This window comes from Pteropus medius, unplaced genomic scaffold, assembly GCF_902729225.1.
Source record: "Pteropus medius unplaced genomic scaffold, Ma_sr-lr_union100, whole genome shotgun sequence".
Classification (NCBI taxonomy): Eukaryota; Metazoa; Chordata; class Mammalia; order Chiroptera; family Pteropodidae; genus Pteropus; species Pteropus medius.
Window position 1 is genome coordinate 3377498 of NW_024340693.1, and position 24713 is coordinate 3402210.

At 52.6% G+C, this 24713-nt stretch overlaps 1 pseudogene; it reads right to left on the reverse strand.

Annotated features, from left to right (window-relative positions):
• Positions 1-23248: 23248 nt before the first annotated feature.
• On the reverse strand, positions 23249-23367 carry LOC120603126 (uncharacterized; annotated as a pseudogene).
• Between the last annotated feature and the right edge of the window lie 1346 nt (positions 23368-24713).

Sequence of the window (24713 nt, forward strand, 5' to 3'; positions counted from 1 at the left end):
GTCCCACAGGGTAAGATTTTCACCAGACTAGCCCCGGCCTGTGCCCCGCAGCCTGATGCAGCATCAGGCAAACGAGCCTTCGCCGTGCAAGGACGAGCGCCTCTCTGCAGAGGGGAACGATTCAACAGCTTAACTGTCTTTCTCGTATCTAGAAGCTTCCAGAGCTCAGACCCTGCCGGCAGGAGCATTGGGTCCTGTGGGACAGAGGTGCCTGCACACGGAAAGGCGCCGATGTTCTGTGTGTTCATGACGTGCAGTGTGGGTCCCGGGACAGGGGCGTCTCTGAGAGCAGCACCGGGCTAGGCTGCCGCCCAGAAGCAGGGAGAGCCGTGGTCCTTAATCCCAAGTGCAAGTACCTGCGGTGCTCGCGGGACTGTAGACCCAAGGCTGGGCCTGTGTGGGGCTGGCAGGCATGTTCTGCTCCGGCCCTGCCCCGCCGGCTTCGGCACCGAGGTATCGGAGGCCCACGGAGGCCGCTCGTCACCTCCGCCGCCGGGAACCCAAGCTGTGCTCCCACCATGGGATCAGCAGGCGGCATCCTGCGTGGGCGATGACAGGTCTGCGGTCCCGGACAGGTGTCTGAGGGATGCAGAGACTGTCCACAAACACGTGGGATCACAAGGAAGGCGGTGGTCAAAGGAAATTACACTTAACTCTGTTTGACTCGCGTGCCCGGTGGCCAGGCGGGCTCATATCATTAAAACCATCTTTAATTAGGCGTGCGGTGTATTTATTTGCTTAGCTGCTGATCGCCTGCCTTGTCCCGTCTCTCCAGACGCTGCTCAGCGGGGACAGGGAGGAGCAGGGGTTTATCTGCGCCTGCCTGTGGGGTTTCTCCAGGGAGGCCCTGGGCTTGGTCACGCTCGCGCTCACACCGCCCCGCCTCCCACCCCAGACACAGCGACGCTCCATAATAAACATCACCGGGACGCACGACCGACCGCGTTTATTCTCCCCGTGTGTGTGTCAGCAAACACTCACGGGGGCCAGAAACTCCACCCCTCCCAGCTCAGGCCTCCTGCGTTAATGATGCCGACTGCTGCCATTTCCTGAGGACCTACTGTGTGCGGGTCCCTTGCATGCATTCCCTTCAGCAAAACCTTGCGAGGTCGGCACGCTTCTGTCCCATCTTACGGAGAAAGACACGGAGGTCCAGGGACGATCGGTGCCCGTCACAGCCGCTCAGCGTAGACTTGGGATTGGCGGCCAGTCTCCAGGACTCCGAAGCCACATTGTCCCCTGTGCTCCTTTCTAGTCCTGCCTTTGGCACCTCTGGCCTCTACAAGAAGCCCCCACCCAGGGGACACACGGTCGGTACGTTTGCCCGGCGCTGGGCGCCTGCTCGGCCCGCAGCACCCTCCGATCTCTTCCGTTCCTGCACCCGCTGCGGACGCTGGGACATTCGTGCCCCGACCTCGTTCTGTGGCTGTGGCGTCTCGCCCCGCTCCAGACCCCACACACAGGGCTGCTTTCTAGCTCTCCATGCCTCTCTGCACCAGCCGCTCGAATGGACTCCTAACTGCTGGCCCGTGAGAGCGCCCAAAAAAAAACCCGTTTCTTTTTCTTTCCCCAGCTCTGCTCCCCAAATTTCTTAGGCGACGTCGTTCTTTCATAAGCCACGTTTTGAATGAAGAGCAAAATGAAAAGGAACGGAAAATCCAAAATGTGTATCTATTGGGGCCAGTTCTCCTGGATAGCGACAGCTTCCTGGAGTCTTAGGGTGACAAACTAGAGGGAACCCGCTTCACGCAAGGACTCCTAGAAAAAACATTCATGTAGTGTCCGCCATGTGCACTCCACATACCCTCAAACGACAGTTTATTTTTCCCAGTTCTGGAAGCTGGGAAGTCCAAGGTCAAGGCACCAGGAGATCCAGGGGCTGGCGAGGGCCCTCTTTCTGGTTTGCAGACGGCCACCTTCTTGCTGTGTCCTCACGCGGTAGAGAGAGAAAGCATCTCCCGCATGTCTCTGTTTTCCAAAGGCGCTCTTCCCTCATGAACTAATCACCCCCAAACGCCCCACCTCCTCACACCATCGCGTTGGTGCTTCCACGTGTGAATTGGGGGAGACACAAACATTCAGTCCGTAACTCCCACGGAAGGGGGATGCGACCAGCCCTAAGCAAACATGACATGGTCTCCTAAAGCAGCCCCGGAACGGAGCAGGGCTGAATGGCCGCTCACAGCCGGTTCCCTAAGGGAGAGGACCTTGAGCTTGGTGGGAGATGTAGGAGGGGGCACATGCAAGTCTTCAGCTGTGGTTCCTTTGACCGTGTGAATGTTAAGTTTGCTCTGGATGACGCGAGGCCTCGGTAGCATCTGGCCCCTGCAGCCTTAACTTGTTAGCACTCGGAGCTAACAAACTAGGCGCCTACGTACAGACAGGCAGATGGTGTCGCGAGCACTGTGTACACACAGGGCGCCTTTGCACGCTGACTGACTTTTGAATTATCCCAGCATGCCGGGGTTCAGCGGACAGGGGGTTATTTGTGGATTCGCAAGTTAGGAAGCCTGCGTCTGTCCCTATCGATACCTTCCAGATGACAATATATTAACCCTGAGATTGTAAGCCATCTCTAGGTCCAACATTTAATTTCCGTGACTGATGGCCAGACAATGGGGAAAGCGTCACCCTGTTCCTGATATGTCCCCTACCTCAGAAAGGGCCGCCTTTCCGTCCGGATGCAAGGCTCCTGCTCAGACCCCAGCCTCTCCAGCAGTGAGCAAACGCGCCTGCAGAGCGGAGGCTGAGTTCTATTGCCGTTCGGGACAAACCTCAAAGCAGATTTTTTAAACTTAAAATGTTAAAGCTAGTTTCATTAAACTGCAGATGAAACACTGAGTCCAAATCAAACTAAGTTTCAACAGAGTCTTAATCTTTTCAATTCAATGAAAATATTTTTTAAATTATTTCTTTGTAACCTCTATTTAATTGGCAGGCCGATATGTTTTGTTCCAAAGAGCGGAAGCATTAACAGGTGGAACCCACGGCCCGTAATGGTTTAAGACTGGTTATCAGAGCAGGTTATTAGAAAGTGAGGAGGTTATTGGAAGAGGTGGATGCTCCGTGTCTTCCCGGTGATCACACCCTGTCTTTCTCCACTCCGCTCGGAGCCCACAGGGATAGGACTTGCTGACAGGGCTCCTCGTCCTCCGGTGGCCCATCGGAGGTGACGGTGACGGATGGAGGCGTGGGGGAGGGGTGTCCCACGGGCAGTGGCTGCATTCCACAGCTCATACCTGGCCGCCCTCCGTCTGGTGACAACTCCGAGGTTCTGTAACCTTCTTGTCTTCTTGTCCTGCAGGCCTAGGAGGTGGTGGCTTCCAGCTGTCCTTAGTCCCAGGGCAGGTGTTTCACCGTCCCTTATTAGAATCCCTTGACCCTTAACGCCTTTGTCAAAAGCTCTTAGATTGTTTCGGTTTACGGAGCCATCTGTTTCCTGCTGGAACCTACACTGGCACAGGCAGGAAAGCCTAGGCGAGAGCTTTGGGGTGAATTATCTGGACCTCACCTGCCAGCTGAGCCTGCAGCTCCTCTGCCAGGTAGGTCTGTTCATTCAGCGAACACTTACTGGATGCCACTGTGTGCCCTCGGCTATGCGAGGCCCCATCGAGCCACTGAGAGATTAGAGTGGACATCACCTCAGTCTTGGGCCGGGCGGGTAGACAAGGAGGGCTTCCTGGAGGAAGTAGGATTAAGAGTCTAAAAGATGAATAAAACACATCAGAAAGGCTAGCAGGCAGGATATGAGGGACCAGATCTAGCAGGTATGGTAAACCATGGGAAGACATGTGACTTTCTGTGAAAGGCAAAGAGCAGTCATGGGAGCTCCCTAACCCCAGTACCTCCGAACGGGACCTTATGTATTTGGAAATAAGGTCGTTACAGCCATAATTGATAAAGATGAGACCATCCTGGAGTCGGGTGGGGCCCTGATCCGGCGTGACTGGTGTCCTTATGAAAAGGGAAATTTGGACACGAACAGACACGTGCACGGGAGAACGCCACGTAGAGACGGAACTGTGCGGCCACCGGGCGCGGAATGACCCGAAGCCGGGAGGGAGGCCTGGGACAGACCCTTCCCCGTCACCTTCAGAGGGAGGGCGGCCTTGCCGACACCTTGATCTTGGACTTCCGGCTTCTAGACTGTGGGACAATGAATTTCCCTTCTTTAAGCCCGTCCGAGGTACCTTGTCACGGCGGCCTAGCAGACTAGCAGGGGCTTGTAACCGACTCTGGGCCTGACTTCCTGGCCTTGGCCTTCGCTTCCTTCCTCACTCATGACCCCGGCCTTGAGTCCGGCTCCTCAGCCGAGGGATCGGCTGCCACGCCTGCTTGTGCTCCTGTCCAGGCCATATTGGCACCTTGAGCAGGAGCCAGACACAGACGTAGGGAGGTCTGAGTCCATGTTTGCATAGCCTCGTCCCCCTCAGCGGTCCCAGTCAGAGGTCACCTAGGCAGGGTGGGAAGGGCTCTTGGGTAGGGACCGAGGGCCCCACTCCCCGGCGCTCCACTGTTTGGGAGCCGCCAGCTTGAATAGTGGGGACAGCGGGGGGCTGAGGGACTTGGAGGAAAGTGACCAGATCTCGGTACAAGCGTCCATCTCTTTCCTTAATGACGCTGGCCAGGGAGGGTGCGGTGCTCACACCTTTCTTTGCTTTTCTCACCTGGATCAGACTGTTCCGCACAGCGCAGGTGCCGGGGGAAACTCGTGGCTTCCCACTGGCCGCTTCGCGGCCGTGACAGGTCCACCCAGGACTGGCGGTGACCCCAGGGCTGTCATGATGGCGTCCACAGTGGTGGAAGGCGGGTGGGATGGAAACATCCATGTGTCCTGGAGCGAGGCCCGGGGCGCTGGGCACACGGAGCGTCTCACCCTCTTGCAGGCTCCACGTCTGTTGTCACTGCTGCTGCTGAATCAGGCAGCACAGAGGGGCGTGTGCGCCGTGGCCCACACTGTACTCTCTGACGACACCTTGAGACCTTGCTGGCGGTGGAGCTGAAGTCCCTGAGCAGGTGTTCCTGAGCCCTTGGTGGAGGACGGGCCGAGGAAGGGGAGGAGGGGCCGACGAAGGTGTGCCCGGCCTCGTGCGGAGGGAATTCATCTCCCACAGCGAGGAATTCTAGAGAAGGAGCCACCAGAGCCAGGTTCACTCACGTCCCCTCGGTCCCTCCAGGTGCTCCTGACGCCACACATCCAGGGTTCCTCCAGGACAGTGCTGCAATCTCGCCCCCCCCCCGCCCAGCTAATGGACGGACGGCGTCTCGTCAGCCTGACTCTCTTTGTGAGCACCTACCCGAGAGCAGCACGCCTCGAGGAAATCTCCAGAAAGAAAGCACAAAACCTCGAGAAGGAGCAAAGCGGCTTTCGAAACGGGGAGGATAAGAAGGTAAGGAAGGATGAAAAGGCACACGCAGGGCGGGCTGCGGTCGGTCATCGGGCAGGGAAGCGTACGCAGGCGCCCGCGTGCCCTGGCCGCCCAGCGTGCGCCCAGAGTTCTCGGGCGCAAAGGGCCTCTGTCCTCTGGAAGCTTCTAAGGCGGCGGAGAAGAAAGGTGGGCACAGTGAGAAGCCAGAAGAGCCACAAGAGGCCAAACAAACCGATCTCCCATTTGGAGTTGGGAGGGGGCAGAGAGAAGGCAACTCACATAGGCACCTGGTCCCTAGACTCATGACCTCCAGGGACAAGGACAAGCAGCCAGGGAACCGCTGAGTATGGAGGTGGAAAGGACTTATACCTGGGAATCGACCAGACTTGCCTGACCCTGGGCGGGTTACATAACCTCGCTACGTCTCAAATGTTTCTTCTGTAAAAATCAAGATAGCAATTACCTTGGAGGGTGGTTGTAATGCTCCAGACAAAATCATAGAACCTAAGAGGCCGTCGATCAAGAGCAGCCGTTAAGAAGAGAAGCGAACTCTGCCATCTGCCAAAGAAACTACGAGGGTGGTCCAGGTCTAGATGTCCTCCCGTGCTTTCTGGAAACGTGACTTCAGGCACTGGACGATGATGAGCTCACAGACTGCACAAGGAGGGGTTTTCTGGGACTGATGGCTCGTATGTATCTCCTACTGCAGAATACAAGTTATAACAGAAGGAGTGAGTGATGGATGACCACGGCCCTGCCTGATGATTATGTAAAGCGAGGTTTAGAGAGGAAAGAGTTTGTAGTAATCAGATAAAGCAGAGGCACCGACAAACAAAGCTGATTAGGTCCTAAAATGTTTAACCCAGCTGACACAGTCCTGGGTCCCTGCAAAGCTCGATGTATCAACGGGGAGGTGGCCGGGCTGAACCACAACGGGACACCTGGATTTGCCCGACCGAGTGACATTATTTTATAAGAAATGGAAACCCCACAGCTTAAAAATCGTCTACATTTTACTCATAAATATATATCCATTCATTAATAGGACACCATCAACAAAAATGCTAGTCTCTTTGAATAGTAAAGTTAATTATCTGTTATCACTCCTGATCTGAAACTGATGACAGCTCTTTTGTTAAAAATGACATTTCATTAGACATTTACCATTTGTGAAAACATAACAGATGGAAAACAGGTTTGCTCCCCGTTCCAACGCATCACTGTTATTAAAAAAATTGTGGAATTTAATACTGTATTTACGTCAAACATTGAAAATTTAATATGTCAGGTGTCTCTCCCATCATTAGTCATTTTTTCCCCTCTCGAAACTATGCTTTTGTGTTTCTTTTTTTTTTTTATTTTGACATTTGTCAGACTTGCAAATAGGCAGGCGGCCTTCCTAGATCCAGAAACACAATGCCGTTTGGGACGTAACCCGCACTGTCAGAGCTGCTGGAGACTCGGAACGCCTTCCCGTCAGCCTGTCGCGGTCGTGGGCCCCGCTGGCTCCATCGAGCACCAGCTTTGGGACTGTGGATGATCGTAGATGACCTTGGAGATGAGTCATAAGCACTTCGACCCTCAGTAAAATCTCACCTGTCAACGGGGGTGAAAGTGGTCACGATCGCCTGTTATAGTAGGTCGTCTATAACGTACGTTAAACCATCTACCATTTGCGGTTAGAAAAACAATATGTCATCCAGGGAGACAGCCCCCTGGGACCTCGCTCAAGGCCCCAACAGGAAAGGCTTTGGCTTTTGCTTCAGCTTCAGTCTCTTAGGGATGATTCCCACCAACCAGCTCAGGGAAAACTGCAAGGAATGTCCCAGGAACTCGGCACCTCTGTGGGCCATATGTCACTGCTCGTGGTGTGCCTGTCGATCAGGATGCAGCTGCAGGAAACAGAAACTGCTCTGCCTAGTTCGAGCATGTTAGGCTTTAATACAAGGATTCGCATCCTGACAACACCTCTGGGAAGTCGGAGCATCACGGCAGTATGTCACCATGGGCTCCCAGTGTCTGTCCTTAGACGGTCAAGGAAAAGGCCTCCGAACACCTTTCTCTTTTGGGTACCCGCTCTTGATGGTTGAGGCCTGGCTGGAAGTCACAGGCCACTCCTCTGTGCCCCCCACGTCCCTGCTAGAGAACTATGCCGCATCGGGATCAAGGGCCACTTAGAGAGATGAAGCTTCCGCAGCACTAGAGGGAACGGTTGGGGTGAAATCTGTCCGTTACTAGTCGCCGTCTTCGGTGGGACTGGGGGACTTTTGAGAGGGGAGGCACCCTCTATTCAGCCCCGCCTGGAACACAGGTGGAGACCCAGTTGGCCAATCAGTCCATTACCGTGGGAAACACAGCTGCGAAAGCGCAGAGCCGCCGAGACCGGGGTGGGGGCCGCCGTGTCCTCCCCTGGACCGACTGGGGACGCACGGCCACATTCTGGCTTTCCCCTCCCCCAAGAGGGGCTCCTTCCCCACTTGTGTGAAGACTTCCTTCGGTCACGGTGCGATGTCACCAAGCACAGTTAGGCCGGCTTCATCACTTGGGGTCCACCGAGATAATCGTTCTTTCCTAAGGCTTTTTCTCCCCGGCCAAAACCATTCCTTATAAAGATCTGGTTCCATCCATGACGTCTTGGTTCTCCGTGGGGGGCGGGGGGAGCCCCGTTCGGATGTTCAGAGGGCGCATCACCACCTCCCGTGAACCCTTTCGGCCTGCGTAGAACTGCCCCCAGCTTTACAATCATTCTGTTCTCCATCCCCGAGGAAGACGCAGGGCTCAAAGCCCGTGCTCCTTGAGAGGCATTCAGAGACTGTCCTTCCTGGGAAAGGCCAGACTGGAGAGCGAAAAGGGAAGGTGACAGGAGCGGATGCACTTTGAGCAGACGGGAGGAACAGCGGGCGGAGGCCGGGGGCCGGGAGAGGGCTGGGGGGCCGGCCCTCCCTTCTGGATGCTCACGAAACTGGAGTTCGGATCGACGTGGGAAAGTGAATCCAACGAAAGGCGGCGGCCGAGGTGGACTATAAAGCTGCCCTTGGCGTTTCTCCTCACGCGTCTGTCCTCGTTGGTGACCTTTGCTGCCCGCCGTGTTCATCGTTCGCGTGAGGTTCCGAAGCGCGTTTTTGCCTTTGAGTTCGGAAACTCACCCCTATATCCTACTTACCTGCATCTTTGAACTGTTTTTCTCGTTCTCGTTTGGTTTTTCTTTGCAAGTGTCCTGTTTCGTTTGGTTTTTCTTTGCAAGTGTCCTGTGTTTTCAGCTTTAACATGGTCTCGAAATGATTTTGCGGGAGAGCAAAGGAACGAGGTATAAACGACACCCCGCTAAATATTCCTTTGGTGGTGTATTTACTCTGCCACAGCTTAGGATTTGGTAAAGAAGCTAGGATGATTTCTCCTAGGGGTGTCAGGAGACGATGTTTTAATCGATCCATCTATTTACTCTACCGAGACGTAGATGAAGCATCTCCCCTGTGCCAGCCCCGCACTAGGTGCGAGAGTCACAAAGACGATACGACATCGTGTCCTGTGACAGCTGTCTTGATTGACGTTTCTCAGGTGTCATCCCTGCACCAGCATCAGCATCACCTGAAAACTGGTGAAAAATGCATATTCTTGGGCCCCGCCCCAGACTCCTTGAATGGCAGGCCCTGGTGGTCTGTGTCTCGCTAAGCTCTTCAGGGGACTCGAATGCATGCTGGGTTTTTATTGGATGCTGCGCACTGGGTTTGATTTGGTTTATACGTTTTTGTGAATTACGTCGATTCCTTTGTGGTTGGGGTTTGGCCCGGGAAGCCATCTAATCCCTTCAAGGATTGAATTGATCCTGGCTTCTGTGTTTGCTCAGGGCGGGCCTAGGGCTAATTTGGCTCCACCACTAAGGCAATATCCTCTCGACTCTCTACCCATGTGTTATGAGGTCTTTTCACCGTGGCTGACGAGAACATAGGTTACTTCCAGCCCTGTGTGGTCACCATTGGTTTTCTGACTCACTTCTTCCGGCCCCTCCCCTTTCTTTAATTCTCTCCACCTCCTTCTACCCCCGACCCATGGATGTTGCTGTTTCCTCTTAAGAACTGGACCTCTGAAGGCGGGGCGTCTCCTCCCACAGGCTGATGCGGCATGCACCTGGAGCCTGAGGTCCCAGGCGCCTGGTGCCCCCAGGGAATGGTCCGTGGCTCCACCTGGGGCATGAACCCAGGACCTTCTGCGTGTAACGCAGACATGCTGACCGCTCCACGATGGAGCCACCCCCTTGACCTACTTCTTTCTTTCTGACGTTTCCTTTTCCTGGCCAGGTAGGTTCCTTGCACACGTACAGGGCAGTCGACAGCCCACAGGACCCCTCTGTGGACTGCTGGTTCTCTCTCTCTCTCTCTCTCTCTCTCTCCTCTTTCACTGGTATTTCCCCCTTGGGAATTCTAGGCAATCTGTCCACCGCAAACGCTGACTCTGTCTATTCAGTCCAGCCAGACCTGCGAGTTCCGTCTGCTCGCCCCGCTCCCTCCACCCCCAGACACCGGTCTGGGATATCTCCACAGGCAGTAAACCGAGGCAGTTGTAGGGCTCATCTCGTTTATTTTCCTCCTCTCGGACACTAGCGTCCTGTGCTGCCTGCTGCCCAATGAATGAGAACTCTAGGGCATGTATTTTTTGCCCAGTTTTCTAGTTATCACGGTTGGGGGAGAGTCTGCGACTCCACGTGGGTGGCTGGCTGACGTGGGCATTTCCCTGTCCTAATTCAGATGGGACTTTCAAGGGCCGTGTATCGCAGGACTGCGAAGAGAAAAACTGGGTATTGATATGAGGTCCCGGAGTACAGACACGGAAGTTTAATGCCCTGGTTCTCTTGCGGGGGGTCCTCCCCGTCTATTACGGGTTGCGGGCTGCCGTCACGACGTAAGGGGACAGGGCGGTGAGGAGATTACGGGCGATCGGCACGGTGCACTGGGCCTGATCATGTCGCATTTGTAAGTATCATTATTACTGCGAGTCAGGCTGGTGCCGTCACATGGTACTGTCTTCCCAGGTGTGTCGGGAAATGCACACAGTGCACTGGGAGTCTGCGGGGTGATTGGGTGTCTGTCCCTACTTGGTTTTTCTTGTGATCCCGGAAAAGCCACAGCCACTGGCACGCTTATCATCGTCCAGGTGGGTACAGGATGAAGTACGTGGGAGGAAATCCTGGAGAAGAGATGATCAGGAAATGCCTGGATCTCAAGCCGAGAATTCCAGCTTCTCCCACGTAGGTTCTGGGGAGCCACCGAAGGGGAATAGGCCTTGAGAGGTCTGTGAGCTGGTGTCCGTTTTAGAAACTATCGATGCCGAGCGTACAGCCAAAATAAATATTAAATGTACACGCCATTCTATAAAGTCAAATGTTCAGTGGTTTCATGAATCTGAACTCTGAGTAAAAGACTATTTGACGTGGACTTGATAAATGGGCTTTAAGTCTGATCGGTTGAAGGAAGGTTGCATAAGAGGACAAAGGAGAAAGAGATGGCTTTACAGACACCCTTCTCTTACCAGGAGTTAAGTCTGCCCCCCAGCCACAAACTGAGAGGCTATGGATTCAGAAGTCAGTCGGCAGGATTAAAATGAGCAGAAAATGAGCCAGAAAGAGCTTTCTGGCTGGTAGAGTAGCAACAACCCCAGAAATAGATTAAAGGGCAGATCAGCCAGGCAGCCAGGCACGAAATAGAATGAGATAGAAAACATTTTTCTTCCCAGAACCTCTCTCAAGTTAAGCATCTACTAGATGTGGTCAAAATGAGCGTTTCTGGCTAAGACCCCCAAAAGGTATGCCCCCAACATCCTCAGATGTTTGGGAGGCATCTTGGTGAGGAGGAAGGTCTGGTTACCTGAAGTTTCTCTTGTGCTCAGCGATGTCTCCTGGTGGTTCTTGGCAAGGCGACACCACTTCCCTAGAGGCCTTAGGGGACATGAGACTAAGGGAGCTCCTAGCAGTTAGGGGACATTGGCCAGAGATGCTGGGACACCTGCACTGGGCAGGAAAGCCAGCACGATGTCGAATCGTTCCGCCCAAACGCCGATGGTAACGGGAGAGGACGTGAGCTCCGGCCAGCAGTCAGTTTCCTGCCCCGGTATATGCTTAATGATGCCCAGGGCATCTGCACGTCTCGGTCTTGCTCTAATTACCCCAGAACGGAGGACGGTGGGGGATTTAATAGCCCCTCGTAGCTTAGTGCTGTGGGGGTTTCTACTCTTGCAGGAGTCGGGGGAGAGAAGAACGTCCCTTCAGCCTGTGGATTTAGACGGCTGTGGCTTATGGGTTCCCCCGGTCTGGGGTCAAAGTCAAGGTCACCGCGAGAGTGTAAACGGCACGCCTGGCTTCTCTCCTCATCCCTGCCGTGGCTGCTGCAGAGGCCTGTGATGCTACGCGTGTTTCAAAAAAGCCAAGGACAGTCCCTCTAGGGTCATGGAAAACCACCTCTCGTCACAGCCGAAGCTGCCGCTCCCTGCTCCCGCCGACACCCAGTCCTCGGCGCCCGCTGCCCACGAAGCGCCCACCGTGAGCCGACACCGTCTGGTGCTGCCGATGCTGCTGCGTAGAACATTCTGGAGTCCCTAGTGCATCGAAGCAGACTGGGATCTTCGCCAGGACTGTGTCAGTACTCCCCGTTCTCCAGGATTCGGGGAAAAGATGGCCTTCTGGTTTTGCCCACGCCCCTCCCCCAAATCGCAGAGTGGAGTGAGGTCATGGGCCAGGGAGGAGGAGGAATGGGGTCGGAGCCCTGCTGTGCTCCACCCGCTGCGTCATCGTCCCTTGGGTTTGCTCCGTCCCAGCAGAACCCACGTCCCGTTGCATAAATACGCACCTGGCAGCCTGCGCTATCAATGGCCACACGAGCTCAGGAGCCTGTGATAAACACAGGCTCCATCAGGCCAGACCTTCCACCCCCAGCCTAAGGAGGGGTTGATGGTGTTCTCCCCGGGACCTATAAATTCCTCTCTGAATTGTTCTCAGATAGAAAAGTGGACATACCTTCCAGGCCCCAGCAGACTTTCTGCGGGCCTCGTCATGGGCATCCGTTCCTTCCTCCTGGCCTGAAGTCATCATTGCCGTGACCTGCCTGGAGCTTTCAGGCACCACAGGAAGATTCCATGTAGGACAGTAAGGGAGGGGCGTAGGGTCCAGTTGAGTAGACACGCTTCTGACCGTGACAGTCTTCAGGTTCTCTCCGGGGTTGGGATAAACAAGAACTAAACTCTGTATTATAATGTTAATAATTTGTACCATTACGTGGGGCAGCAGATGGGAAAAGCTCCCACTGAAATTCGCCAGGCGAGAACCTCGGCTCCTCCCATTCCAGGCCTCCCTCTCCACGCACGGCCCGTGCTGTGACCGTGTGTCAAAGGCCTTGCATGTTGCTTTGCTGACCCAGGGAGGGAAAACATTTCGAAAGTTTACGTCTTATCCAAATATGCTCCAGACTTCAAGCAAGTTGGGTAACCTCTGCCTGCCTCAGTTAAGAATAAAAAAAACGGTACCCACCTCCTAAGTCGTTGCAAGGATTAAGGGAATTTAAATATGAAAAGCACTTTTAGTGCATCGTAAATGCTCAATACATTTCCATTTCTGTCTCTCGGATCCTCAGTCATCTCTGTGGCTGTAGAGACAGGTGTGGTCTACACTGGATTTCTTTTCCTGTGTCCGCAGGTGCTCCATGGCCAGAAAGCTGTCCTTGGATGTCGGCTTTTGGATTCTGAGTCCTGATTACTACACTTCAAGAGTGGCTCATATGCGTGCTTACAGGTTAGTCCCAAACCTCTGGCCCCAAGGGAACAGCCCGGCTGTACCCCACTCTGTGTCTCAGGGAGCCTCATTTCCAGGAGCAGTGAAATGGGAGGAATCCCGGACCTGTTCATCTGACGGTTGATAAATAGTGATTAAGTCCCTCCGCTGTGCCGAGTATTATTTCTGGTCCTGGGAACATGGCAATAGCTAAGACACAGCCCCTGGCCTCGCTCAGCTTTAGATCGAATGCAGGATAGAAATGAATGAATATCATGTGTCGAAGATCATCCCCAGGGGGACCCACATGGCTCTGGGAGTTTGGAGAGGCGGCACCTCGCTCGGGCTCAGGGGGTGCGAGGAGGCACCTGGAGGGCAGTATTGTCTCAACTGAGACGCCCAGGATGAGCTGAGCTCATCTAGGCAAGGAGGCCAAGGGAGAGCGTCCCAGGCAGACGGAACCGCATGAGCAAAGGCCTTGGAGGTACGTATGGCTCATTTAGGAAACCGGAAAGTAACGGCGGAACCCTGACAACTGCCTCTGCCCAACCACATAGCCGCTCGTCGAAGCCGTAGATTCAGACCCTTCGCTCTAGGTCTCTGGGCGACAAGTCGGTTAAATAAACTCGATGGAAACTCTTCTAAAGAACCATCCCGCAAGCAGCGACAGGCATTGCTCAACAAAACGGGTCCAACCAAGTTGAGATCAATCCAGACGGTCGATAAACATGTTTTTACAGAAACAGAGCCGGTAGCTCCCGAAGCGTCTGTGTGTTTGTGTCCTACAGTGGTTGCTGCATCCCCGACTTCAGGGGAGACGGGAGCTGAGCTGAGGGGGAGCACGGGTGACAGGAGCAGGGAGGAGCCGATGCGGCAGAGGGTGCAGGGGAGTCGAGGACCGGGCAGGGACACCAACCGCCCAGGAAAGTGCGAATCCACTGCACCTGCCAAAATCGAGAGCCTGGGCCCATCCTGACCTTGTTGTCCACACCCTTCTGAGCTATCGCATTCGATTCCAGGAAAGAGGCCAGGAGGTTAAACAAACACACGGATTACCGAACGGATAACGAAACCACAAGAGGAGGATTCAGTGATGCCACTGCGTTCACTTCTTTCTAGGTGGTGTGCTGCTCTCTCCACCCGACGAGCATTTATTGAGCACTTGCTGTTTGATGCACGCGAGATGCTGAACACTGGGGATGTAAATGTAAAGAGAAACGATTTCTACCTACCCTCGACCTCCGTGCCGAGAACATGACGTAACGATGTTAATTCCAAACGATGTTTATGATTATCGGTCCAGTCGTCATAATAATTGCTTTCTGGTTCTTTTTGTAAACAGTTCTTTTGCAAGGCACGAGGTTGCTCGGGCTGAGTCCCAAGGTTATTTTGCCCTGTTTCCAACAGTCCAGAGACTGGAGGCGTGAGGCATGCAAGGTGGTTCCTCTGCTCCGTTTTTGCTACTCTTTCCAGAATTTTTTTTTTTATCATCCATTTCTTCCAACGCTTTTGCTCAGAATTCAGTGCCATAGAAAAATAACCCACATCTGAAGCCTTTTCATCCAGAAAGCAAACGCACAAGTGTATCTAATTATCGCTGGGTTGTTTCATTTCCCAAAGAGAGACCCATACAGATGAAACAGCAGGCCCGAGGCGATCGGAACGCCTCCCGTACCAGCCACGTTGGGGTAGCTATTTTTCTCTACCTTCTGGGGATGCCGAACAGACCCACAATCTTTTATTCAAAACCTTTGAGGCCAATGTGTCTCAGATTGCAGAAACTTTCCGATTTCAGGAGGGTAACAGAGTACAAACGTCATATTTTATATAACAGCCTCGGGGGTCTAGGACGGCGCCTCACAATTAAACGCATTAATATTTCGGTAGCTAAGGGTATAAACAGTCACCCCGAGTGTAATGAATTAAGATTCCAGTTTGCCTCACAAACTAGGTCTGGTTTTGCCACCAAATGAGAAAGACAAAGAAACGTCTCAGTTTTTGGACATCGGAATTGTAGATAACAGATTATAGAACCATTTTCCTAATATTTTGACTCGCTCTATAAGAATTAATTATTATACTTTCTTTCTTCCTTCTGCTCAGACCTTCCTTCCTTTGTTCCTGCTGCGGATCCGGTATTGGAGCCTTTTCCTTGTCCTTCCCTTTTTAACTATCCCTTTTTAACTATCTCGAGTATAACTGTCAAACTAGTTTTTACTTCCGAATCCTGTAGCCGCCAGTCCCTTTGTGTGCAGAGAACATTCAGGCACAGAGGGCAGTGGTCTAGATTTGGACTTTAGGCTTCCGAAAATAGGTTTCTGTCTTACACAGCATCGCAGACGGCACAACCTGAGCAACTTACAAAAAACATGTATATGTATGGCCTGCGGCGTTTGATGAGCTAACACGACAAAGGACAGACATGTCAGGCACGGGGCGAGGGTCTCACCCCTCGTTCATTCACTCAGCGAGGATTATCGAATGGTTCCTAGGCAACCAGTCTCACGAGACTTCGTGAGAATCGCCTTCTGGTCGCGAGTGACTTTCTGAAGCATCCCGGAGTTACACGCGGCTGTTCGTGCCAGGGTATGAAATCTTTACAACGCAGTCCAGCAGAACGTAGTCAGGAATGTGACATTGTTTTCCCCTCTGGCAGATGCCAACTTAACATCTCTCAGGCATCCTCCGTTGTGGCTCTGTATCTCATTCGATTCACTCGAGAATTACTAATCTCATTTGTGCCACCAAATAAGCAGCATTGTTCACAGTAGCCAAAAGGCGGAAGTCCAGGTGTCCAGTGACGAATGAATGGATACACAAAATGTGGCCTATTCATAGGATGGAATACTATGCAGCCTTAAAAAAGAAAAAAAAATCCCGACATGCTACAACGTGAACGAACCTCGAGGTCCTTATGCGTCATGAAAGGAACCAGTCATGTAAATACGAATGCGGTACGATTTCACTTAGACAAAATACTCGGAGTAGTCAAATCTACAGACACGAGGGGCTGGGCGGCAGGGGAGGTGGGGTGCTACCATTCAGTGGGTGCAGAGTTTCAGTTTTGCAAGATGAACAGCTTTTGGAGACCTTCTTGAATAACAATGAGAGTGTACTCAGTACCACGGACTTGTACACTCGAGAATGGTCGAGATGGTGAGTTTTATGTTAGGTGTGTTTTACCAAAACTAAGAATAAAAACTAAAAAAAAAAAAAAAAAAAGCTGCTAAAAAAAGGGAAGAAAAATCTGACACGTGTTACCACGTGGATGAACCCCGAGGACATTATGCTCGGCGAAATAAGCCGGTTCAGAAGAACAAATACTGTGTGATTCCACTCACATGAGGTCCCTAGAAGAATCAGATTCATCGGGACAGGAAGTAGAAAGGTGGGTGCCAGGGACGGGCGAGGGGGACGGGAAGTTGGTGTTTAACGGGTGTAGGCTTCTGTTCGGGAAGATGACGGGGTTTTGGAGCTGGATGGTGGTGACGGTTACACAACGGTGTGACCGCATAATGCCACTGACCTGTACACTTAACGACTGTTTAGAGGGGACGTTTTATATTACGTGTTTCACCACAATTAAAAAGAATTGCTACTGCAGAGGTAACTCTCGTTTTGAAGCGATGCTTTGTGCTTCAAGTACTAACGTGAGCCTCAAACGATAGATCAAGGCATCGACATATACCTAAAACTAAAAACCAAGAGAAAAACAATGGAACCGACCAACTCCACAAAGAAAATCTCCCGTACGGTCTTGTACGATTTGTTTTTGCATGTGAGCATTTTGAATTTACAGCAGTTATGACTTTGAAAAAGGGGAACCAAGTGACGCTCAGCTTCAAGAAAACTAGGCCACAGTGTCATTTATAGAAACAGGTGCAACTGGTTTTATTTGGACTTTTTTCCCGACTGTCTTCATGATAAATAAAAGCAGACACCATGTCAAATGAACCAGGGAACTTTGCTCACGGCTGTTGGCAAATCGCTAAATTCTGTGAAGACCAAATTTACCTCAAAGGCCTGTACGCCCTGGCTCCTTGGCTAACGCTACAGCCAACTCGAGCCTCTGAGTCCATTCCGATCAAACCGAACAGCGATAGCTCACAATGCACAGGATGATTTTCCAGATGGATTTCCGCTGAGTCAGATCCCTGTCACCTTTTACAGCACTGGCTCTCAACCTGGATCACAGAGAATCACCTGGCAGATTTTTTAAAATCCCAGTGCCCAACCTATACAGCCGGTCCGACAAAATCAGAACCTTTGGGGCTGGGACCCCCAGTTGAGACACCTGTTTTAAAAAAACTCTATAACCTTTCGGACGATATCTGCAAGAGAAACAAAATCTCTTTGATTTCTCTTCAAAGCGCATTTGAAGAGAAATGCGCTTTGAAGAGAAATCTATTTTCTGTCCTCTCTTGTGCTCCTTCCCTTAAAAATAATCCCACCGATAATTCTGTGAGAAGCTCATATCCCCATTCCATTACGTCTCAAAATAATTGATTGAATTATAATCTAAAAATTGGCTTCCGGTGAACAAATTGTGTATCAGGCACCTCCTGTTCTAGTCCCTGGGGATGCATCGGTGAACAAGACAACTTGGCAGCCCTCCTGGGAGCTCGCCTTCTAGAAGAGGTAGACAGATTCCCTTTGGGGACAAACATTCATCCTTCCAGCTGGAGGGACCGCTGGTCCCCGACGCGTACCTGAGCCCCTCCTGCATGCAAATCCCCGCTTTAGACGGCTTCCCAGGGCGGCAGTCGGTGAGATAATGAGATGCAGAGGTTGAAGATGCGTGTCGGAGGCAGAGCCACAGGACCCGCGGATGATTCATCGTGAGATGTGAGGACAAGCAAGGAGTTGGGGATGCTTTCTAGATGCAGGGCCAGAGAAACTAGGTGGATGACGCTATGCCATCTTCTGAGATTCTCATGGGGAGAAACACTGGCCACAGAGATCTTGGTCTGTTCCAAGGGCTTCTGACTACAGTTTATAAATTATTAAATACTCCTCTAAAAATAGCTCTTTTTTTTGGTATTCTAAGCACTTCGTCTACATTAGATACTTTAACTTGTGTCATTTTCGCAGCAGCCCTGCAGGGCGGGTATTATTTTCCTATTCCCCAGATCCCTCAGGCACCCCGTGTCACACCGTCTCCTTCCTCCGGCTCTGGCCGGGGCCCTTTCTCCCTTCTCTTCTCGCACCAAACACCCTGTCACTCACCCCAGGCCCTTTGCACGTGCGGGAGTGTCCTGCCCTACCACCCCCTTCACCTGCACCTTCTTCAGGTATCACCTCCAAAATCACTTCCTCAAAGCGGCTTTCCTGGTCTTCCCGATGTTAATCAGGTAAGATTCTCCTCCTATGACAGTGCCCTAAAATAGTCCTTCATCAATCAGTTCTATGGTATTTTATCGAATGAATAACTCTACGATGGTTAACATTTCTTTTTCGATGAACCCTATAAAATTCCTTTGATGACTCACTACAATTATAATTAAATGACTATTTAATTGCCTTTGATGGCGTTTTCCCCAGTGGATTTTAAGCTCCGTGAGATGAGGCGCCGCCTGGCGGTAGCCTTGCCCTTAGCACAGTGCCTGGCACACAGGAGGCTCTCAAGAAACGTTTGTCGAATGCGTGATGGAAACTCTAGGGCTTAAATGGGGTTCCAGATCTTTCTGAGACTACTGGTTAGTTTGTGTTAGAGCCGGAAGGTGAACCCAAGTCCGTTTGGCGCCTAGGATCAAAACACATCAGAACGGGCTGACCAAGCGTGGGCGGGCTGCCCTGTCCAACGTTTCAATAATGTCCGGACTAAGCCAATAGGCACCAGAGCTCAAGAAAATTCCCTAAACTGGATTTTTAAAAGGGTTCCCTGGGACCCCTCCCAGAACAGTGGAGAAATAATAATTTTCCCTCCGTCCAGGCAAATCTAAACCAGATTCAAGTGACACGTGTGCTCGACATGATGCTAAACATACAGACGAGACAGGAGACCATGAAAACGTACAGTCAGCCAGAACCGTCAGAGACGGAGATGAGGTCATCCTAACGAATGCCGTCTGTTCTAATTGATGAAGTAGCCACTGGAAAACCTTTTTAAACTTCCCAGTTGATCTTTCTAAAATGGGGTAGTCTGTTCCCTGAAATAATAAACACTGTTTGCTAAACAAAAACAGGTTTTTAGTGGTGATAGACCCTCACGGGGACCCGAGGTGACAGTCCCACCCCACGCTGGGGAGATGGAGACAGCCGGGCATGCGGAAGAAAACGGTTTGGGTCAGTGAGCTTAGGACAAGTCCTGCCTCTTCCTCACACTGTGATCGGGAGCAGGGCGATTAATCCATGGGGACCTGCGTGTCCTCATCTGAATGGAGGGACCATGTCAGCGTTTGTCACGTTATTCTGACCGCACCCCACAGCCGAGCTGGTTACTACTTAGAGAGTTCATACATGTTTATAGAGACTTGAAACAAACGTTTTATGAAAAATACTCTTTTGTGATGCATTCTTCTATTATTCTTTTTTTCTGTTTTATTTTCTAAAAAAACTTTGCACGCCGATTTCCTGTTCCGCTAATGAATCTCAAGGGCGGTTTGAAAATCAGTGCGCCCGCCCCAGACTTGTGAATGTTAACAGAGGACAGGCTGAAGAATGATACCCCTTTCACATGCGCTGGGATTTATTTGTTGTTTTGAAAATTCAGGGTCATACTATCTTTGTCATTTGCCTCATTCTTGTAAAAATTCAGTGAAGAAACAAACAAAAAAAACACTTCCTGCTTAAGAGAATTCTGGAATGGTGGTAAATCTGGATGACTGAGGTTACTTTAAAACTCCCAGTACCCCAGGTCCCACCGGATTTGCATCAAAGGAAATGAGGACTCTGTCTTCGGTGATGCATGATCAAGGCCAAGGTGTGGGCAGTGAAGAGGAGGCAGACGGGGGGCCCTTTCCCCACCCTCTTGTCACGAGTCTGTGACTTAGAGAGGTCGAGGTGGTGGCCTCCATGGTTCCTTGACGACTCTTAGATTTGCAAATCCTTGAGACTGGTGTCGTTAAAGAGTCTGGAACCTCACGAGCGTCGTAAGGCAGGTGAGAATGTTCTACTCATCCAGTAGGGCCTCCGACCCCTTAAAGCCCCCCCGCCCCCGGACAGGGGAGCCTCCCATTAGCACAGGGTGGACAGCCCAGGGGCTGGGCTAAAGCACAGGAAGACGGCACACACCTTGCCTTTGACACCCCCAAGCGACTGCCCGATAGAACAACCTGCTCACTCATTTTCCTTATATCTCGGGGACCTAAACGAGCTTCAGAAATTCAAGGTCCACAGCCTGGCTCACACCACAGCAGGCAGCCCAGCCACGGTGACCATCTGCCAGCCACACACGGAGCTTCTTCCAACCTGGAAAACCGTGGCTGCCTTTGTGGCCGGGAAAATGAAGACTCGGAGAAAAGGAGGAGACTTAGCTCGCCCTCCAGTTAGGGCCAAAGCTGGGACCTGAATCCGGGCCTCTGGGCTCCCAGTCGGCTCCTCTAGGGCTCGTCCCCTGTGCCTGAACAGAAGGAGAGTCTCAGTGCTGACGATAGCATCTTACTTCCGAGTGCTGCGTGAGCACCTACTGTGTGCCAGGCCCTGTTCCTCGTGCTTCGCATGCATTACTTAATTCCATCTCAAAACACAAGCCCTAGGAAACTGGTACCATTTTTAATCCCTGTTTCCCAGCTAAGTAGACCAAGGGCAGCAGACGTCATGTGTTTACTTTCTCCAGGCCCAGGGGTGACTTTCAAAGTCCAAGCCAGGACCGTGAAGCCGAATGCATCTTTTTGAACAAAACCAAGATAGCCTTTGCCCAGACTCGTAGATAAAGACATTAGAGAAAGAAACGAATTCAATTGAGCTAATTCAAATTTCATGCTATTTAATTTTAACAGGAAGACTATTAGCCCATAAATAACACTTGAAAATAGTTGGACTCTGAATATGTGCCATTCGATGTCGAACTGGATATTATTTCAACATCATTTAATCTGATTCGTCTCAGGGGAAATGAAGAAGCGTTTCGGTGGCCATAGAAATAGTCAATTGAAATTCTACGAAATCTGGGAGCGAATGAATAAAACACGGTCCCGCGATCGACGACCAGAGCTGAAGCATCTCTGAAGCATCTGGGGGCCCAGCCCAAAGCTGGTGCGTGTCCCCTTCTCCTTTCCCCGGGAAGGGAAAGGAGCGTCCGTCCCCAGGAGCCAGGTGCGGAGCTAGGATGACGCTGGTCCCAGCTCCGGTGACCGCACTGTAACCGCAGCTCCCTACTCTTTCTCTCTCACTGCCCTGTGAGCCCCAAGAGCCCGGGGGTCATGTCCTTGTGGGCCTTGTATCCATAGCCTCTAGCCCAGTGCCTCTGGGTGAATTGTAAACGCTGACGGTCGGTATTGCCCAGTGCAGACTCCAACCTCCGCCCTCTCCAGACATCAGCAGATCCGCCTGGACTAAACCCTGCTCACTCGGCAGCCACCATCACATAAACAGACCACCTGCCCTTCTGACTTCCACCGACCCTAGAGCGGCACTTGCAAATAATCTCTGGGAAATGTTCATTCCAAGAACATTCCAAGGGGGCTACGACCAGGTTCCCTGGTTAAGACAGTTTGTGACGGGCTGGGTCAGACTGAAATGTTCCTTGATGAAAGGCTTCTTGGAGCCTTTATCTTGCTGCTAGAACAAGACAGATTTCGGCTTTTCTGGTCCTGGTCTGGGCTCCCCCAGGACACGCTGACCCTGAGACAAAGATTGAGCGTAAGTCATTTATTTTGGATGTGATCCCAAGACACCCTGGGAGGGGCGGAGACGGGCGACAGGAAGGAGAAAATAAGCAATGAGCAGGTGTTTTCAAGCGAGCGGCTCGTCACGAGCTGCGTGCCCGTGTCCCCTCACAGTTCGTGTTTTGAGGACCAAACCCCCACGTGGCTCTATTTGGAGGTGGGGCCTTTACTGAAGTAATTAAGGGGGAAATGAGGCCATAAGGGTGGGCGGGTCCCGACCTCCCGGGATTGGCGCTGCCAGAATCTGGATCCTAAACCTCCAGAACTGCGAGAAAAAGACATTTCTATTGTTTGAGCCACCTGGTCCGTGGCGTTTTGTTAAGGTGGCCGGAGGTGACTAAGATATTCCTGCGTCTGCTGAGAGGCGGAGTGAAACCTACACCTGGGACTTGGTCATCCACAAGGAAGCGAGCTGGAGGACCTGAGTCAGAAACCTCCAAACGATCACAGGGTGCGAGGCTGACGGCTGGGCACACCTGTCGCTGAGGGGTGTCCCCTGCAGCTCACACGCCAAGCAGGCGGGGGGCTTCTCCAGCTGAGAGGATTATGCCACTTGGTCTGCAGTCCCGTTAGCTTGACCCAGAGAGGCAAGAGGGAGCCTGGGCGTTTGTACACCAGTGCCCACGACTCATTGGCAGACAGCTGCTCCAAGGGCCTAAGCTTTCTGGCACTCCCAACCTGCAGTGTCGGTGGCAAAGAAGGTTCTAGACTCAAGTCCTCAGGCAAGAGATGCAGGTGCTCATCGCAGGAAGCCGCCTGGTGTGCCCTGAGGGGGGCGGGGGCATGCCCCGGGCATCGATAGCGCCTAGAACAGGGGTCCTCAACCCCAGGGGCCACGTCCTGTTAGGAACAGGGCCGCACAGCGGGAGGTGAGCGGCGGGCCAGAGAGCGAAGCTTCACCTGTATTCACAGCCGCTCCCCAGCGCCAGCATCACCGCCTCAGCTCCGCCTCGGATCCTCAGGCATCAGATTCTCATAGGAGCACCGGTCTCTGGTGCCAAAATGGTTGGGGACCGCTGACCTAGGACACTTTTCAAGCATGTACTCGAATCTTGTGGAACAGGAATGCTCCTTCTAGACCGATTTCAGGCCTCGTGGAAGAGCTTGGCCTCCTGTCAGGATCTGTTCATCTGCTCATACTCGGCTGTATTCGTCTGCAAGGGTCACCATCTCAAAGCACCCCAGGCTGGGTGTCTATTTTTTATTTTACTTTTTTTTAAGAGAGGTAACCCTTGGTTGACCTCACAGATTGCAAGGACCTTGTCAGCTTACAATCCCTTATTTTTTATTTTTTATGCTTATAGCACTCAGTCTTCCCAGGTGGTCTCCCATCCAAGTACTAACCAGGCCCGACCCTGCTTAGCTTCCGAGATCAGACGAGATCGGGCTTGTTCAGGGTGGCATGGCTGTAGACTGGGTGTCTAACACAACAGAAATGTGTGTGTATTTCTCACAACTCTGAGGGCTCTGAGTCTGAGATCAAGGCGTGAGTGAATCGAATCCTTCCGAGGCCACCCTCCTTGGTGTGTCGATGGCTGGGCCACCTTCTCTGCGTCCGCTTGGTCTGCCCGCTTCTGTGTGTCTGTGTCCTGATCACCATTTTTCCTAAGGACACCAGTCATACCGGGTTGAGTCCCACCCTAATGACCTCATTTGAACGCAGTCCCTTCTTTAAAGGCCCCGTCTCCAAGTGCGGCCACATGCAGAGGTGCTGGGGGTTAGGGCTTCAACCGACACCTGAGTTGTGGACAGACACGGTTCGGCCAGTAATACCATCTGTCGTGCCCCCGACAGCAAGGCAGTCCCTTGAAAAAGATGCGCGGGCTCAGAGGTGAGCGAGCTTGGACTCAAATCCGATCCCCTAGACACGCTCTGAGCGGGGGCTTTCAGTGGGGTTGGCCCCCTGCGGAGACCCACCCAGCTCTGCCAGGGGCTGTCCTGGCCATCGGACAAGGCCTGTCCCCGGCTCTCTGGGAAGAGGCAAGCTGCAGGCCACCTCAGCCCAACCTGGAAGCATCCGGCACTCAGTTACCATCCCCAGCCCGTCCCCACTCAGCAGAAATCAGCCTTCCCACGCATGGGGCAGTGCTCCGGGCACCGGAGACACAGCAACGCAGCCACCGACAGGTGCTAGGTCAGTACCGCAGAGCGGGGACAGGTAAACAGCAAGGTAAGGAAATCGAACACCTAGCCAGGCGGCAGCCAAAGAGAGAAACAAAGGAGAAGGGAACTGGAGGGTGCTGGGGGCCCAGAGCGTAGGCAGGGTGGCGAGGCCTCGGTCAGCAGGGGCCTGGCGGAACAGCCTGCTGCCGCAGAGTGGCCCAAGGGCAGGTGGTTGGGGACCGGAGGGGACTTTGGCTGAACTCTGGGCGAGAGGGGACCCCGCTGAGGGCTTCGGGCAGGAGGAGGACGATCTCCCTGCGGAGGGGAGCGAGAGTGGATGGATGGAGACACTCCAGTGGCCGCTCCTGCGGTAACCCCGCCGGGGGCCGCGGCCTCGGACCCAGGCGGTGGCGTTGGAGGACGTGAGAAGCTGTGCTCTTTCTCCTCGTTAAGATTTTTACCTCATTATTTAATAGTTGATTCATCGAATTTCTCTCCTACCATGTTCTGATCTTTTTTATTCCTAATAGACGTTGTTTTTTAGAGCAGGTTCCGCTGACAATCTGGATGAAACTCTGGGTGAACGCTTCCTTCTCATACCCAAGCGATAGCGGCCCAGGCCCCCGCCAGCTCGACTGTTAAACATTAGCTGCCCTT